Raw genomic sequence first — 18,456 nt, forward strand, 5'->3', positions numbered from 1 at the left:
AAAGAAGAACAGGAGTACTTGTGGCACCTTAGAGACTAACAAATTTATTTGAGCATAAGCTTTCGTGGACTACAGCCCACTTCTTCGGATGCATATAGTGCATATAGATGCAGAAGTGGGCTGTAGTCCACGAAAGCTTATGCTCTAATAAATTTGTTAGTCTCTAAGGTGCCACAAGTACTCCTGTTCTTCTTTTTGCGGATACAGACTAACACGGCTGAAGTCTAGAAAGAGTGTGCGAGGGCCTGGCCAAAGCACAAAGAGCCCCCCGAAAGATCCTGACTAGGTGGGACCATGGGAGTGAACTGAAGTTAATGAAACGCCCTGGTTATGAAAAAAGACAGAAGGTCGGGAACAGCAATAAGAACAGGAAGTGTGTCTCATGAAAATGGATCCCAGATCTCTGGATGGAGTGACCTCTGAATGAGAAATACCTTATTACACAGGCAAGGAGCTTGGGACTAAATATAGCCTCTAGATTTTTTCTTTCATCTGTAACCATGTTTCCAATCCTCACATCAGCTTCTACTTGAATTTTTATCTGAAGCTTTGTCAAATTGTCCTGAGGTGCACATACCCCATGCTAGCCCGGCAACCAAAAGGTTAATACAGGCCCTGCCAGCCACTGCTAACTGGCAGTCTAGCAGCCGGCAGGGTAAACGGGCTGGGAAGCAGAAGGGTGAGGCAAGGCGGCTAACAGAGGAGTGAACAGGCAGAAGAAAGGATCTCCAATCAGCAGATTGCTAGAGAGCCGCCTGCCCGGGGACAACACCCAGCAAGGGGCAAACAGGCCAACAGACTGAATGAAGCGCCTGCAGAGGCCCAGGGGAAGGTAGGAAGGAGCTCAGGGCAAACTCTGACTCTCCTTGGCTAGCCTGAGGGCTGAGCTGAGCTGGAGAGGGCGGGTCTGGGTTCCCTCTCCCCTACCCCCCTAAGAACAGAGCGGGTTTCCAGATTCCTGGACACCAGGGGTGGTGTCCCCTGGTGAGCCGGAGTCATGTCCCCCACCCCCGTTTGGCCAGGGGGGCACCTTTGCATTGATGCACCACCTCACACGAATAAACTTCTCTCTGGGTTTACAGAGACATGACTGTGAAGCTGGCAGACAAGGCGCCAGCCCATGCCAAGGTCCCCATGCCTCAAGTGACCTCTGACTGGTACAGAGCTGGATCCAGTCTGGCACAGCTCTGGGTTACAGTTGTTACAACAGGTGTCAGAATTCTAAGAATGTGTTTAGTGTGCAGACTTGAGAGAATGCTGTGAGCTGCCGCATTTGCATTAATCTCATTTGTAACATCTGTATCCCACAGTGTAAGGCGATGTTTGGTCATCAGCCCATGTGCAAATCACCAGGCAGGGGAGAGACATTGACTAGTGTGAAGGGCTGGTCTCCAGCAGGGTTCTGTCCTGCCCCACAATGCAGGGACTAGAGTGGAACATTAAAGAGGACAAAAGATGTCATTGTTGACTCACCCCCGCCCCCACCCCATGAAGAGGAGATGTGCAAGTGAATTCCTCCCATCAGCTGAGTTGGCAGCTCAGAGCAGAAGGGAGGGAAGGGACTAAAAACCCCTAGCGAGGAGGAACTAGATCTCTGTGCTGCTTGGAGTCTGGAGAGCAAGGTTTCTAGGCATAGGCAAGGGATCCCCAGCTGCTTTGCCTGGGTTAGCCCTGAAGGACACATAGAGCTTCCTTGTTATCGAAGCTTCTGTTACCTTTTGAAACGTATGATTGTAATTCATTTGTGTGTGTGTTACCTGCTTTAACCTTGGAAATAACTTTTGTTTCCTTTTCCTATTAATAAATCTGTAGATAGTTTATTACAGGGTTGGTGACAAGCCTTGTGTCTGGTGTGAGATATAAGGTGCAACTGACCTGCGGTAAGGGACAGGTCCTTTGGGACTGGGAGTCACCTGAATATTGCTGTGATCTATCACAAAGGGTGGCAAGTCAGATCGGCGCACAGTCGACTCTCTGTGACTGCATGTTCAGGTTGTTATGGTGTCTGAGGGGTTTACACTTGATAACTGGTGGGTGAAAGCTAAGTATAGAACTCCAGCCAATTTGGGGTCTGTGCCCTGGTTCTTAGCAGTCTGCCCTGAGGCTGGTTCTCATGCTCTGGGGTCACGGCAGGACAGCATGAGGACGATTAGGCGTGGCATGCTGAGGACAGCTGAACTGAGGTGAAGCTAGTAAACCGAAGGGCCCTGAGAGCAGTGCCAGCTTTCACAGCACGGGTGCTGATGTGTGGGGTGGGGCTCCATGCTGCTCACTGTCCAAGCACACAGAACAGTCCTTACCCCAAGAGCTGACGGCCTAAAGAGACAGGCCAGGTGACGGTGGAGAGGGCAAGTGACTTCCCCCAGATCACAAAGGAGCTCAGAGTCCAAATCTCCTGGGTCCCAGCCTAGTGCCATGATTCAAAGAGCTGTGGGCCAGATCCCCAAAGGAATTTAGATGCCTAACTCCCATTGAAATCACCTAACTTTGAGGCTCATGTCCTTTACTAGGCAGCAGCTGCCTTCTGTGGTCAAGCCAAAGACAGGTGTGCAGCACACACTTCCCAAGCATGTTACAATCAGATCGGGGCAGAGTCCTGTGGGCCCCTCTCCTCCCCCAGGCAGAGAAAGCTGGCTACACCGGCTGTGTGTGAGCCCTTTGCTCGGCTCTCAAAAGGAAAGATTCCCCAAGACATTTTGACACCGTTTGCCCAGCCCTATTCATTACTAGAATAACCGTTCTTAATCCTCTGCCTTCAGAGCAGCAGCACCAGCCGGGCAGAGGGGAAGGAATTAAATTAGGCACCAGATCATGTGCTGAGGCAGCAGTTCTGGTCTCCGGCAGGAGGAAGGCTCTGGATGCACAGCTCACATCTTCTCATGCAAGCAGGCTGCGATATCCTCAACGGCCCAGCTGCAGCGTTCCTAACCACGTCAGCCGCCACAGACATAAAGAGCTCGTGGATGGAATTCTGCCAGTGACAACGCAGGCAGCAGTGTGCACACTCCGTTCACTGCTGAACGGTGCACGATAGTAACAGAGCGACGAGCCAGTATTTTCGCTTGGTTATACTGAATAACAAGACCCAGGAGCCACCAGCACGGAGACTCGACTGCAACCCCTCTGCTAAATCACAGCACAGCACCCGGGAAACACACACACCCCGCACGGAGACACGACTGCAACCCCTCTGCTAAATCACAGCACAGCACCCGGGAAACACACATACCCCGCACGGAGACATGACTGCAACCCCTCTGCTAAATCACAGCACAGCACCCAGGAAACACACATACCCCGCACGGAGACACGACTGCAGCACCTCTGCTATATCACAACACAGCACCCGGGAAACACACACACCCCGCACGGAGACACGACTGCAGCCCCTCTGCTATATCACAACACAGCACCCAGGAAACACACACACCCCGCACGGAGACACGACTGCAGCACCTCTGCTAAATCACAGCACAGCACCCGGGAAACACACACACCGCGCACGGAGACACAACTGCAGCACCTCTGCTATATCACAGCACAGCACCCAGGAAACACACACACACACACCCGCACGGAGACACGACTGCAGCACCTCTGCTATATCACAACACAGCACCCGGGAAACACACACACACACACACACACACACACACCCCGCACGGAGATACGACTGCAGCACCTCTGCTATATCACAGCACAGCACCCAGCACTGAGACACAACTGCATCCCCTCTGTTATATCACAACACAGCACCCGGGAAACACACACACACACACACCCCACACTGAGACACGACTGCAGCCCCTCTGCTATATCACAACACAGCACCCGGGTGTGACGAAGTGGGACTGTTCTTAATGTTTTCCTCAGTTTCCCCTATGCAGTTCTTAAGTATCTAGGTGGTGGGATAAGGGTGTATGGTTGCTGCAGAGCAAAGGGCCAGTGTACATAAATGCCCGACACTCTGTCTCCTAGCAACTGATGGCCTGGGCCCCTCCTCTGCAAAGGTGCCAACTGAAGGTGTTGGAGACAAAGGGATCAGGTGACCTCCTGGCCTGGGAAAGAGACAAAGCCCAGAGAGGAGGGGCTGGACGGGGGTTGGAGTTTGGAGCTGGCTGGGGACTGGAAGGGAGGGCAGACGGGGGTCTGCCTCGCTGGGCCCCAGAATGGACCCAGCGGAGGGGTCCCATTCGCTGGACCGACAAGCTCTGTTTTAGATCGTGTTCCTGTTGTCTAATAAACCTCTGTTTTACTGGCTGGCTGAGAGTCACGTCTGACTGCGAAGTGGGGGGTGCAGAACCCTTTGGCTTCCCCAGGACCCCGCCTGGGCGGACTCGCTGTGGGAAGCGCATGGAGGGGCATATGCTGAATGCTCCCAGGAGAGACTGAGGAGGTGAAGCCGTGTGAGCGTCTTGCCCTGAAGACAGTCTGCTCCGAGGGAGAGGAGGCTCCCCAAATTCCTGACTGGCTTTGTGGGGAGCAGTTCCAGAGCATCGCCTGGGGACAGTCTGCTCCGAGGGAGAGGCGGCTCCCCAAAGTCCTGATTGGCTTTGTGGGGAGCAGTTCCAGAGCATCGCCCGGGGACTCCGTGACACCGGGAAACACACACACCCCTCGCACTGAGACACGACTGCAGCCCCTCTGTTATATCACAACACAGCACCCGGGAAACACACACACACCCCGCACTGAGACACAACTGCAGCCCCTCTGTTATATCACAACACAGCACCCGGGAAACACACACACGCCCTGCACTGAGACACAACTGCAGCCTCTCTACTATATCACAACACAGCACCTGGGAAACACACACACACCCCACACTGAGACACGACTGTAGCCCCTCTGCTATATCACAACACAGCACCCAGGAAACACACACCCACACACACGCCCCGCACTGAGACACGACTGCAGCCCCTCTGCTATATCACAACACATCACCTGGGAAACACACACACACACACCCTGCACGGAGACACGACTGCAGCCCCTGTGTTATATCACAGTAGCACAGCATCTGTGAATCGCCAGCATCTGGACATGATCGTGTCATCTCTGTTATACTAATGCCCGGCACCCAGAAGCCTGTATCGACTGTCGCGTAGTGCCAACCATGGTGTATAATCACACTGTTCCTACCTACTGATGGTGCTTGTCCCCTGACCTTCCATTCCCAACTGCTTGTGAAAACTGAGGCTGGCCCAGTGATTCAGGTGCTAGCCAAGGCCTTGGCAGGCCCTGCTCCACTGCCCAGGGCCTGTGGGAGTTTGTCTCCCAACATGGTCCTGACTCGAGGGGTTGCTGAAACATACATTAAAGACTGGGCAGTGCTCACATACTATGGTGATGAGGGCCATAGATACAGCCATGCTGAACACAACCTCTTGGTCTCTACCTGCAGCTCAAATATGCTCAGCTACACCTGTTGCTGACCCCTGTTATCTGTAGTGGGTCATTTTCCTACAGTAGATAAATCCAGAAGCTCTTAACCCAAAGCATCTTTAGTAAAGGCCTCATTAACCCGCTCCAGGGTTAACACACCAGCTCAAGACTCAAAAGAAAAGTCTCCTGCGATTGGACAGAAACGCCCGGTTTGGAGATTCATTGGTTTAAAATGCTGAACTAAATTCTCATCAAGCTTGAACTGCCTTTTTCCTTCCTCGAGACAGACCAAGTTATGCAAATATCACCCCTGGGACAGGTGGGAGCAGATTCAGGATCGCAAGGCTCAAAGCAAGGTTACCTAATTTTACTCAGGTTTCAGAGTAACAGCCGTGTTAGTCTGTATCCGCAAAAAGAAGAACAGGAGTACTTGTGGCACCTTAGAGACTAACAAATTTATTAGAGCATAAGCTTTCGTGGACTACAGCCCACTTCTTCGGATGCTGGGCTGTAGCCCACGAAAGCTTATGCTCTAATAAATTTGTTAGTCTCTAAGGTGCCACAAGTACTCCTGTTCTTAATTTTACTCAGATTTTTCCCAACAAACATGGAATAAAGCTGTCTTTTCAAAGGTACCGAGCACCCACAAACTCAGCTGATGTCAATGGGATCTGTGGGCATTCAGCACCTCTGAAAAGCAGGCCCATTACTGTTCATTATTATCGGTATTTCAATCCTGTAAACATGGCCTACCTTCTTTATTCCTACTGAGCCATATTCAAATGCATATTGTTTGCTTGTGCCAAGTTTACCAAGTATCAGAGGGGTAGCCATGTTAGTCTGGATCTGTAAAAAGCAACAGAGAGTCCGGTGGCACCTTATAGACTAACAGACGTATTGGAGCATAAGCTTTCGTGGGTGAATGCCCACTTCGTCAGACACATGTAATGGAAATTTCCAGAGGCCGGTATAAATATGCAGGAAAGAATCAGTCTGGAGATAACGAGGTTAGTTCAATCAGGAAGGGTGAGGCCCATTCTAGCAGTTGAGGTGTGAACACCAAGGGAGGAGAAACGGCTTCTGTAGTTGGATTCACAGTCTTTGTTTAATCCTGAGCTGATGGTGTCAAATTTGCAAATGAACTGAAGCTCAGCAGTTTCTCTTTGAAGTCTGGTCCTGAAGTTTTTTTGCTGCAGGATGGCTACCTTAAAATCTGCTATTGTGTGGCCAGGGAGGTTGAAGTGTTCTCCTACAGGTTTTTGTATATTGCCATTCCTGATATCTGACTTGTGTCCATTTATCCTTTTATGGAGGGACTGTCCATTTTGGCCAATGTACATAGCAGAGGGGCATTGCTGGCACATGATGGGGTATATAACATTGGCGGACGTGCAGGTGAATGAACCAGTGATGGTGTGGCTGATCTGGTTAGGTCCTGTGATGGTGTCGCTGGTGTATATATGTGGGCAGAGTTGGCATCGAGGTTTGTTGCATGGATTGGTTCCTGAGTTAGAGTTGTTATGGTGCGTTGTGTGGTTGCTGGTGAGAATATGCTTAAGGTTGGTGGGTTGTCTGTGGGCGAGGACTGGCCTGCCTCCCAAGGTCTGTGAAAGCGAGGGATCATTGTTCAGGATGGGTTGTAGATCACTGATGATGCATTGGAGAGGTTTAAGCTGAGGACTGTAGGTGATGGCCAGTGGAGTTCTGTTGGTTTGTTTCTTGGGCTTGTCTTACAGCAGGAGGCTTCTGGATACACGTCTGGCTCTGTTGATTTGTTTCCTTATTTCCTCGTGCGGGTATCGTAGTTTTGAGAATGCTTGGTGAAGATCTTGTAGGTGTTGGTCTCTGTCTGAGGGGTTGGAGCAAATGCGGTTGTACTGCAGGGCTTGGCTCTAGACGATGGGTCGTGTGGTGTGTCCAGGATGGAAGCTGGAGGCATGAAGGTAGGCATAGTGGTCGGTGGGTTTTCGGTATAGGGTGGTGTTAACGTGACCGTCACTTATTTGTACTGTGGTGTCTAGGAAGTGGACCTCCCATGTAGATTGGTCCAGGCTGAGGTTGATGGTGGGGTGGAAGCTGTTGAAATTGTGGTGGAATTCTTCCAGAGTCTCCTTCCCATGTGTCCAGATGATGAAGATGTCATCAATGTAGCGTAGGAAGAGAAGGGGCATGAGTGGACGAGAGCTGAGGAAGCGTTGTTCCAGGTCAGCCATAAAAATGTTGGCATATTGTGGGGCCATGCGGGTGCCCATAGCGGTGCCACTGGTCTGGAGGTACATATTGTCACCAAATTTGAAATAATTGTGTGTGAGGATAAAGTCACAGAGCTCAACAACCAGTTGTGCTGTGGCATCATCAGGGATACTGTTCCTGACAGCTTGTATTCCATCTGTGTGTGGGATGTTTGTGTAGAGAGCCTCCACATCCATGGTGGCTAGGATGGTGTTTTCTGGAAGATCACCGATGCACTGTAGTTTTCTCAGGAAATCAGTGGTGTCACGGAGATAGCTGGGAGTGCTGGTGAATAGGGTCTGAGTAGAGAGTCCACATATCCGGACAGTCCTTCAGTGAGAGTGCCAATTCCAGAGATGATGGGGCATCCAGGATTTCCAGGTTTGTGGCTCTTGGGTAGTAGTTAGAATAACCTCGGTTGGGGCTCTAAGGTTGTGTTGATTTGTTCCTGTGTTAGCGTAGGGAGTGTCCTGAGTAGATGGTGCAGTTTCTTAGTATATTCCTCAGTGGGATCTGAGGAAAGTGGCCTGTAGAATTTGGTATTGGAGAGTAGTTTACCAAGCGATCCAGATCGCTCTAAATCAGTAACCTGTCCTCTTCATTACTTCCCATTCCCAATTTTTGTGTCGCCTGCAAACTTTATCAGTGGTGATTTTATGTTTTCTTCCAGGTCATTGATAAAAGTGTTAAACAGCGCAGGGCCAAGAAGCGATTCTTGTGGGACCCCACTGGAAACAGATCCACTTAATGACAATTCTCTGTTTACAAATACATTTTCAGACCTATCAGTTAGCCAGTTTTTAATCCATTTAATGTGTGCCATGTTCATTTTATAGCATTCTAGTTTTTTAATCAAAATGTTGTGCAGTACCAAATCAAATGCCTTATAGAAGTCTAAGTACATTACATCAACACTATTACCTTTATCAACATCTGAAAACCAGCTAGTGATTTTTGGGGCATCCAAAAATAATCACTAGTTGCACAGTTTTTAAAATCAGTCTCTTTCCACCCTGCCAGCTCATTCACACTGCTTTGGCCAGTGAAGGTCCTGTGGTATCTTCCTGCTTTCTCCTTCGTGGTCCCATGTTCCTACAACCTTTCCTAGACTCTTTAACACCGAGTATCAGCCAGAGGAGGTCATGCTAGAGGCATGAGGTGCCTCCCCACCAAGCAGGGCCGGCTCCAGCATTTCTGCCGCCCCAAGCAAAAAAAAAAAAAAAAAAGCCGTGATCACGATCAGCGGCGGCAATTGGAAGAAAATAAAAAAAAAAGAAGCCGCGATCGGTGGTGGCAGTTCAGCGGCAGGTCCTTCACTCCTAGAGGGAGTGAGGGACCTGCTGCCCCCGAATTGCCTCAGGTGCCGCCCCTCTCCCTTGGCCGCCCCAAGCACCTGCTTGTTAAGCTGGTGCCTGGAGCTGGCCCTGCCACCAAGAGCTGAGGGTGCTGCCGTTGCCAGCCCTGGGGAGTGAGGGGTGAGACCAGGATCCAGACTCAGACCCATTTCATCCTGCAGATGGAGACGTGAAGAGAGGTGGAGGGTCGAGATCAATGCTGCGTGACTGTCTCTTCCCAGACTTGGCTTCCCTCTCAAGCCCCGGCCTCCATGCCACTAGGGAGAGAAACACATTTGTCTGAAGAAAGAATTTTCCCCAGCCCTGGTCTGGATGGATTGAGGCCAGAGCTTTCTGTGCTTCACCCACATCTCTGTCGCAGGTGGGTGGGTGAGCAATGCCCTCGCTTTGGGATGGGCAGCTCCAGGGCTCCCCATCAAATCAAACCCTCTGTGTGCATGACTGGCAGGTTAGTAATGTCCTGTGTGGGACATTCTTGGGTCCTTTATGTCCTTCTAGTTGGCTGCCCATGCAGGGCTCTGTCACTGGTGGGGAGTGATGCCCTGTTCATGATGTCTGGGTTCCCCTGTCACTGGGGAATCTCTTTCCATCTCATCAAGGGCGGGGCATTCTCGCTCCAAAGATTTGATCCCATTGTATTTTGGGAGGATACTGTGCTTTCTCCAAGCCAGCAGTTGGTCTGGTGCCCAATCAACTTCCTTCAGGGAGATCTCCACCCAGCGGCCCCCTCCTGCACGGAGGTCAGCGGCTGATGGGAAGATCCACAGACAATTGGATAGAAATTGTGGCTCTCTGAATACAGACTCAGTGAAGTGGGGATCCTAACCCACAGAAGAAATGCATGAATAGGGGGAGCCCAGCCTGGAAACTCGCCAGCTTTCATTTCTCATCAGCTTCAGGTCAGACTTGCAGCCCCAGCCATTCCGTGGCTCAGCAATGGGCTTACTTGGAACACGTCAGGCTCCACCTGGAAAGCTCTCTGCTGATCTTCAGCCAATCTTCTATCCAGCTTTGGCTGGGCCCCACTCTTTAGTGCCCTGCACCTGAGCTGGACTGTGGGCTGTGTCTTGGGAGGAAATGTCCAATACCCATCCCTGCTGCGCAGGACAACAGGGCCTGGGCTAGGTGCATTGAGACGGGGGCTAGCAAAGCCTGCACTGGGCCCCGCAGGCAGAGCACTAGCCAGTTGGCTCATTGCCTTGGCATAATGAAGAGGATCAGCTGACTATTGGTGCCCAACTTCCCTGAAATGGAGGAAGCGTCTAATGAATCTTCCTGGGCCCACAGGAATGCAGTCTGGGTGCAGCCTGGAAGGAGATGAACCAGATCTGGATTTCTGTGCCCCCCTGGAATGGACTCTGGTAGACATCTAATTTGAAATCCCATGTGCACCATGTTCAGCTAACAAAAGGGCGTAATCCATCTCTGCAGACGGAGCTGGGAAGCTATTGATTTCTCGACACGGCTGCCACCACTAAGTAAACTGCTATTCATTACACGTGCATCCCACAGGCTGCTAGAGTCAGACGGCTTCTTCTTTGCCTTTCCCAGACCACAGAGATCTTCAGCCAGCACAGCCAGGTCGGAAGAGCTGATTGGAACCAGCACACACAGCAGCTGCGCCAGTAAATACTCCAAGGGTGGGGCTCACTTCCAGGGCCCATGACAGTCTGCCCCTAGAACCTATGTCTGATTGGTCTCGCTGACCCCAACACCTGGTCACTTCACCTCTCCGGACAGTCTCGCCTGACATCCCCATGTGTTGCTGCCATGGGAACGGATGCCAGCATTGGCAGCCAAGTAGCAATGGGACCAATTATGACAATCAAGCACTGGCTGGCCTGGGCTGGGGAAGGATTGTGCCTAACTGCAGTGCAAGAAGAGCATGGTTGATGTTAGGGGGGTGTTGCATGTGCATCTATCCATCCAGCTTTGCTGACAGGTGCAGCGGGGTTAGAGCCAGGCTTCTTCCCTACTCCCTTTAAGCTGGTTAGCACCCATGGGTGTGCTGCACTGCACACCATTATTTTAATTGCAGCTCACTTTCCATAGGCGAGATGGCAGAGAGGATCTGACCTGGGTGGGTGTGGTTTGGAGTCCCATTCTGCTGAGGAGACACTGGGAAAAAGAGCAGACAGAAATGATCTAATGAGAAAAGGGGAGCAGAGAGTGAAATGCAAACAGAGTTTGGAAGGAAAATAGATACAGTAGATAACTTCTCCCTAGGGCACCTGCCTGAGCCAACATGCTTCTGCCTCCTCTCTTCTAGCTATCACAGGACTCCCTCTGGGTAGACAACACAGGGGCTGGGTTTATTTCCCAGATGACTCTCCCACGAATACAGCCTGGGTTTAAATGCCAGGAATAAAGGTTCATGAATTGAAAGTATCTTTGTAAATCCTCCAAGCCTTAATTTTTTGCATCGATCTTCACGGCTGAGGATGTGAGGTAGATTCCCAAACCTGAGCTATTCTTTTTAGGTGACAAATCTGAGGAACTGTCCCAGATTGAGGTGTCATTAGAGGAGGTTTTGGAACAAATTGATAAACTAAACAGTAATAAGTCACCAGGACCAGATGGTATCACCCAAGAGTTCTGAAGGAACTCCAATGTGAAATTGCAGAACTACTAACTGTAGTTTGTAACCTATCATTTAAACCAGCTTCTGTACCAGATGACTGGAGGATAGCTAATGTGACACCAATTTTTTAAAAAGGCTCCAGAGATGATCCTGGCAATTACAGGCTGGTAAGCCTAACTTCAGTACCAGGCAAACTGGTTGAAACTATAGTAAAGAACAGAATGATCAGACATATAGATGAACACGATTTGTCAGGGAAGAGTTTTTGTAAAGGGAAATCATGCCTCGCAAATCTACTAGAATTCTCTGAGGGGTCAACAAGCATGTGGACAAAGGGGATCCAGTGGATATAGTGTATTTAGATTTTCAGAAAGCCTTTGACAAGGTCCCTCACCAAAGGTTCTTACGCAAAGTAAGCTGTCATGGGATAAGAGGGAAGGTGCTCTCATGGATCAGTAACTGGTTAAAAGATAGGAAACAAAGGGTAGGAATAAATGGTCAGTTTTCAGAATGGAGAGAGGAATATAGTGGTGTCCCCCAGGGGTCTGTACTGGCACCAGTGCTGTACAACATAGTCATAACTGATCTGGAAAAAAGGGTGAACAGTGAGGTGACAAAATTTGTAGATGATACAAAACTTCTCAAGATAGTTAAGTCCAAAGCAGACTGCAAAGAGTTACAAAAGGATCTCACAAAACTAAGTGGCTGGGCAACAAAATGGCAGATGAAATCCAATGTTGATAAATGCAAAGTGATGCACATTGGAAAACATAATCCCAACTACACATATACAATGAGGGTGTCTAAATTAGCTGTTACCACTCAAGAAAGAGATCTTGGAGTCATTGTAGATAGTTCTCTGGAAACATCCACTCGATGTGCAGCAGTGACTGAAAAAGATGGAGGGGCATGGTGGATAATCAGCTGAACTTGAGCTCCCAGTACAACGCTGTAGCCAAAAGAGCGAGTGCAATCCTGGGATACATGAACAGGGGAATCTTGAGTGCGAGTAGAGGGGTTAATTTATGTCTATTTTGGGCACTGGTGCGGCCGCTGCTGGAATCCTGTGTCCAGCTCTGGTGCCCACAGCTCAAGAGGGATGTTGCTAAGTCAGAGAGAGTTCAGAGACGAGCCATGAGAATGACGAAAGGGTTGGAAAACACGACGCAGTCATAGACTCAATGGGCTCAATCTACTTAGTTTAACAAAAAGAAAGTGACTCGCTCCCAGTCTGGAAGCACCTGCACGGGGAATGAATGTTGGATAACGGGCTGTTCAGTCTAGCAGCAAAGCCCAAACACAATCCAATGGCTGGAAGCTGAAGCTAGAAAAATTCATATTAGAAATAAAGTGTAAATGTTGAACAGGAACAACTTACCAAGGGTCGTGGTGGCTTCTCCCACCACTGACCATTTTAAATCAGGATTGGATGTTCAAGACACTTTGCTGCAGGAATTATTTTGGCTAAGTTCTGCGGCCTGTGTTATCCAGGGGGTCAGACTAGATGATCACAATGGTCCCTTCCGGCCTTGGAATCTGTGAAACCTCAGTCCTGAGCAACAGCATCCCCTGCTATTTCCATAGGGGCTGGAACTAGGGGGGCTGGGGGGGGCTGCAGCACTCCCTGGCTGGAAGTGGTTTCCATCATATCCAGGGTTTACAGTTTGGTTCAATGGCTCTCAGCCCCCCCACTATACAAATGGTTCCAGCACACATGGCTCTTCCAGCTCCAAGTCCCCATCCTCCCCCCACCCACCCACCCACACACACAAAGTCCTCAGTCCTAATCGGACCTGCTGTTCCTGGGTCCCATGCACACAGCTCTGCCTTTGCTTTTCCCTCTTACCAGACGCCCCCACCAGCTCTGCTACTTGAGTCCAAGTTTCCCTTCCACTCTCCCTGACACACACACGGGTGAGCTCTGCTGATGCTCCTCAATGCAACCCCCCGTTACCCTACTCCAGGACTCTCGAGTAGAGGTGGCTCAGCCCTCAATGGTAGCTTTATGCTTTGAACATACCCAGAGCACCCAAGTCCTTTTCACTCGTGACACGGGACAGGATTTGAACCCAGGCTGCCTAAGGTGAACAACAGCCAAGCCCCCTTCCCTTCCGCCACAGAGAGCCAGTGCTGGCTCTGCTTTCCCCCACCGCTGCCCCAGGACAAGAGGAGATGGGAATCCCATCAACCCAACTGAGCTCCATCTTGCAGCAAGCTGCCGATGTCCCTGCAGGTCTCTGATTCCTCTCCTCACTACTGACTCAGTTCCACTGAGGCGAACGAGCTCGTCTCTCTTTGCACTCAGAGGACTGATCGAGAGACACATTAGAGGGACGTGTACGTGGGCTGGTCAGTTCCTGTGAGACCGGGATCCGCAGCTGCCACCTCTTTGCTTCTTCCCAGCTGACTCTTCTTCCATTTGTAGCTTTGAACATCGCTTCTCCTTGGCGGGGATTCCCAGCTCCTCCTGCAGGTGGACCCATCCCAACAGGGAGCCCCCGCTGCAATCAGTGGAAGTGAGGAGCCTCAATACCTTGGAGGATCTGGGCCTTAGACTGGGAGCTCCTTGGCAAGGGACCATCTTATTGCTCTGTCCGTACAGCACATAGCATGGTGGGGTCCTGCTCCAGGACTGGGCTCCCAGGCACTATATTAAATACTAATCATATGGGTCTTCTGGCTGCATGCCTTAAAGGCACTGGTCACCAGAGCAGGATGAACGTCAGTAGCCACTTCCGCTTCCGGGCAGAATCTAGAAGGCCCCACCGACAAGAAACGAACTCACTGCAGCTGGAGGTGGTTCCTATGGCACACGGCACTGGGCGAGTTTCTGGGTCCCATTGTTCCTTTGCTATGCTCCCTTCTGGGGACTGCACTAACTGCACTCAAAGGCAATGGAAGATCTGACCCCAGCAACATCAATGGGGCGGGTACGTATATCTCAGTGGGGGTCCACCACTGAGGTGCTCAGGGCACTGCCCCATTCAGAACAATGAGACCGTGCAATCGAAATAAAACCTCGGTGCAACCTCGTCACAATTCACAGCTGCTCATGCAACAGAGTCACTCTTCCGGACCAAGGATCCAAGCAGAAGCTGCTCTGCTGCCCTCCTAGCTGTGGGCAGTGAAAAAGCAGGAGCAGGACTTTACCGAACAGCCTGGCAGGCACAGCAGGACACTCAAGGGCATTTGCGAATGGCTCCTTAATTCAAGATCCCAGGAAAGACGAGGCACAAGGAAATCCAGACCTGGGGCTGCTGCTGGTGTTACTGGAGAAGGCAGCTCCCAGGGTCTAACAGCTCAAGCCACCCGTTCCAGGGTGCTGACCAGGCCAATGAGCGAGCTATGGATCTCTGTATCTGCGTTGGGGATTGGGTCTCCGTCAACTTCCTGGGAACACGAATGGAGCCAGAATAACATGGGGGGGGGGGGCTTTCAAAAGTGCCTAAACGATTTAGGAGCCAAAATACCAGGTTCAAAATGACCAAGGCAGAAGAACAGAGTGACCAGACCACACCAGAACGTGGCCAGTCACACAACAGCAGCAGCTACAAGGGGGAATCCTAGCTAGCTGCACCATGCAGAGTAGCATGGAAGGCGGAAGCCACCTACAGAATCTCTATCAAGCGTTCTTAAAACTACAATACCCACCTGGGGAAGTGAAGAACAGATTGACTGAGCCAGAAGGGACCCAGAAGTCACCTATTACAGGACAGGCCCAACAAAGAAAGTAACAGAACACCAATAGCCATCATCTTCAGCCCCCAACTAAAACCTCTCCAGCGCATCATCAGAGATCTACAACCTATCCTGAAGGACGATCCCTCACTCTCATAGACCTTGGGAGACAGGCCAGTCCTCGCTTACCGACAGCTCCCCAACCTGAAGCAAATACTCACCAAAAACACTAACCCAGGAACTTATCCCTGCAACAAACCCCATTGCCAACTCTGTCTACAGATCAATTCAAAGGACACCATCATAGGACCTAAGCACATCAGCCACACCATAGGGGGCTTGTTCATAGAATTTCCCCCTGCTGATACTCACGCCTTCTTGTCAACTGTTTGAAAAGGGCCACCCTGATTACCACTACAAAAGTGATTTTTCCTCCTGTTGATAATAGCCCACTTAACTTGAATTGTCTCATTAGCACTGACCCCCCACTTGGTATGGCAACTCCCATCTTTCCATGTACTGTGTATTTATACCTCCTTACTGTATTTTCCACTCCATGCATCCGATGAAGTGGGTTTTAGCCCATGAAAGCTTATGCCCAAATAAATGTGTTCGTCTCTAAGGTACCACAAGGACTCCTCGTTGTTTTTGCTGATACAGACTAACACAGCTACCCCTGAAACCTGAGTATTTGCTGCATCTCATCCCTGCAGCGCATTTGGCAACACACACAGCCGGATCAATGTGGGTGCAAGGCACTCAAGCGGGGCTGGGGTGGGGGGGAGGGGAGCTCAAGCAATGTGGGTGCAGGGCACTTGAGCAGGGCTGGGGGGAGGGGGCTATCAAGTCACCAGTCACCTCCCCCTTTGCTCCTGGAGGTGGAGTAAGTATGGGCTGGTTCACCCCTCCCCCCAACTCTGCCACTGGAGGGCAGCCAGGGCCAGGCGGGGGGCCGCAGTCTGCCTGCAATGCTGGGCCCAGCCCAACTGAAAAGGCCCAGCAAGGGGGCGAGCCCTCAAATGTCCTGTGGTCTGTGCGTGACCCAGAGAACATGGCTGCAGAGCACCGCCCGGCTGGGTGGAGCCACCACACCTCTATGGGACGAAGCTGAGGCCCCAGCTCTCCCCCCCCCTCCCGATCCGGCCCCCTGCAGAGCCTTCAGCCAGGAGCACAAGGCAGTGGGGCATGGGAAGGCGATGAGCTGGGATCACTAAAACTACTGGAGTTTCTAAGGAGGTCTCCCCTTTGCTAGAAGGCAGAGGCTCTTGCCTGTAATTATTCCTGACTGCGGGTGGGAGGGGCATAGGCCTTTCACCAGAGCCGCTGAGTTGGTACCTCCTGGAAGGCAGATCTCTAGTGAGCACATGGCGACCACGGGACCCCGCCTGGCTCTGGGAAATATAAGCAATTCTTGAAGGGACATGGAAACCCAGTTGCTGCCAAAAGCCATTTGCTAGTCTGCCCTGGGGCTGGTGTCTACGTCTTGCTGCCTGAGGAAGAGAGACTGGCATCTGGTTCCCCTAGGGATTTACCAGCCAGATCTAGTACCATGAGAGAGGGAGATTGGGGTTTGCTCTTGATAGGTCCTGCGGTGCTTACAGGGCTGCTGGCTTGGTCCCCTTTGCACTAGTCTCCGGGGCTGAATTCAGGCTCTGTGGTTCCAATGCAGGATCTGCCCCATTACACTCTGATGCCTTCCCGCAGCACCTCATGTGGGCCCCGGGCAATGCTAGACGCTGATCCCAGGCAGACATCCGTAGCCCACCCATGGGTGAGAGATGGCTCTGGAGATGGGTTGGCCAGAGATGCTCTAGCAACTTCAGGTGCACAGGAGCAACCAGGGCATGAGGATGCCAGAAAGGCTGGGGAGCCTACGGCATGATGGCGAGTCTCGCCCAGGGAATGTGCCTGTGGGTTCCAGGGGCATACGGGGGCTGTGGCCAGGAATGCATGGCTGGGCGTTGTATGGGCATGACAAGACCTGCCTATTCAGCGGCCATGCTGGAGTCCTTGGGCACGGGGCTGAGCATTTTGGGGATGTGGCAGGAGCTGGAGGCAAGGCTGTGAGTCCAGCAGAAGCCATGTCCTGGCTGTGGATTGAAGGGGCACATGAGGACATGCCTACAGGTGCATGTTGGGCTTTGGCGTCACTCCAGCTAGGGACTAGGATAACACTGACAAACTCATGACACGTGTGACCTGACTCAGGATTTGAACAGGCAGAAGCAGCCCCCACTTCCCCTAAGAAAAGGGCTGTATCAGCAGTGCCGAGCTGGTAGCCCCCAGCCCGCAGGCTCTGCACAACCCCCGCCTGCTGTTCGACTGCAAGAGCCTTTGCTTTCCCACACATCCGCTCATGGCACTGACCCCAACCGGAGGCAGGTGGGACCCTGTGTCAAGGGGAACCTCGGGTTAGAGGTGAGCACCAGTCTGCCGCTGAGCAAACAGACAGACAGGCTGTCCTTTCCCAGCCAAACTGCAGAGAAGGGGGAGGGGGCTTTCCCACGCCTGCCCCTGGAAATGTACTGCTCTAGAACCTGCAGGGAGAGGAGATTGGGTCAGGTTGTAGCAAAGGCCTCGTTGCCCCAGCACGTGCCAGGGGGACTCTGTCGGGGAAGGGATGTGCCTGGGGGCGCTGGAGCTCCGGAGACCCAGGACAGACTGAGAAGCACTCACAGATAAGTGGGTTGGGCTAGCTGGCCCCTCGGGAGCTGGGAGAGGTGAAATGGTGCCCCCGCGGGACAGCAGCATTGGCGCGGTGGAGACACCCTGGGCTAGCACAGCTGGTGGTATATGCGCCCCGCCAGGGAAGGGGATCTGGATAATCCAGCCAGGGAGGCTTGCTGGGACATGTGCCGACCCACCAATGCCCGGCACCAGACTGCCCACTTTGTCAGCAGCACCCGCTGATTCTGGGCCCAATGGGGCCAGCTTGTGCCTTGCAGGTTGGCAACCCTGTTTCCCCCCAGGCAGACTTCCTGCCGCTGGGGAGCCTCGGGTCGGGTTACACAGGTGCAAGATAAGGGGGCGCCTAGTGTAATTTACCTGCAGAGTCTGTAAATATGGTGTGTGCTTGGCTGACATCTCTGATACCCTGAGAGAGAGAGAGAGAGAGAGAGAGAGATCCCATGCATCCTGACTCTGTGTGTGTGTGTGTGTGTGTGTGTGTGAGAGAGAGAGAGATTCCCAGGGTATTTTGTATGTGTGTAAGCAAGATCC

At 51.8% G+C, this 18,456-nt stretch overlaps 1 protein-coding gene across 1 annotated transcript in view; it reads right to left on the bottom strand.

Moving 5' to 3' along the window:
* DTX1 (deltex E3 ubiquitin ligase 1) overlaps positions 1-18,456 on the bottom strand; it is a gene marked incomplete in the record, with an annotated part of 121,198 nt that overhangs the window by 86,087 nt on the left and 16,655 nt on the right.

Source organism: Trachemys scripta, chromosome 15, assembly GCF_013100865.1.
Source record: "Trachemys scripta elegans isolate TJP31775 chromosome 15, CAS_Tse_1.0, whole genome shotgun sequence".
NCBI lineage: Eukaryota > Metazoa > Chordata > Testudines > Emydidae > Trachemys > Trachemys scripta.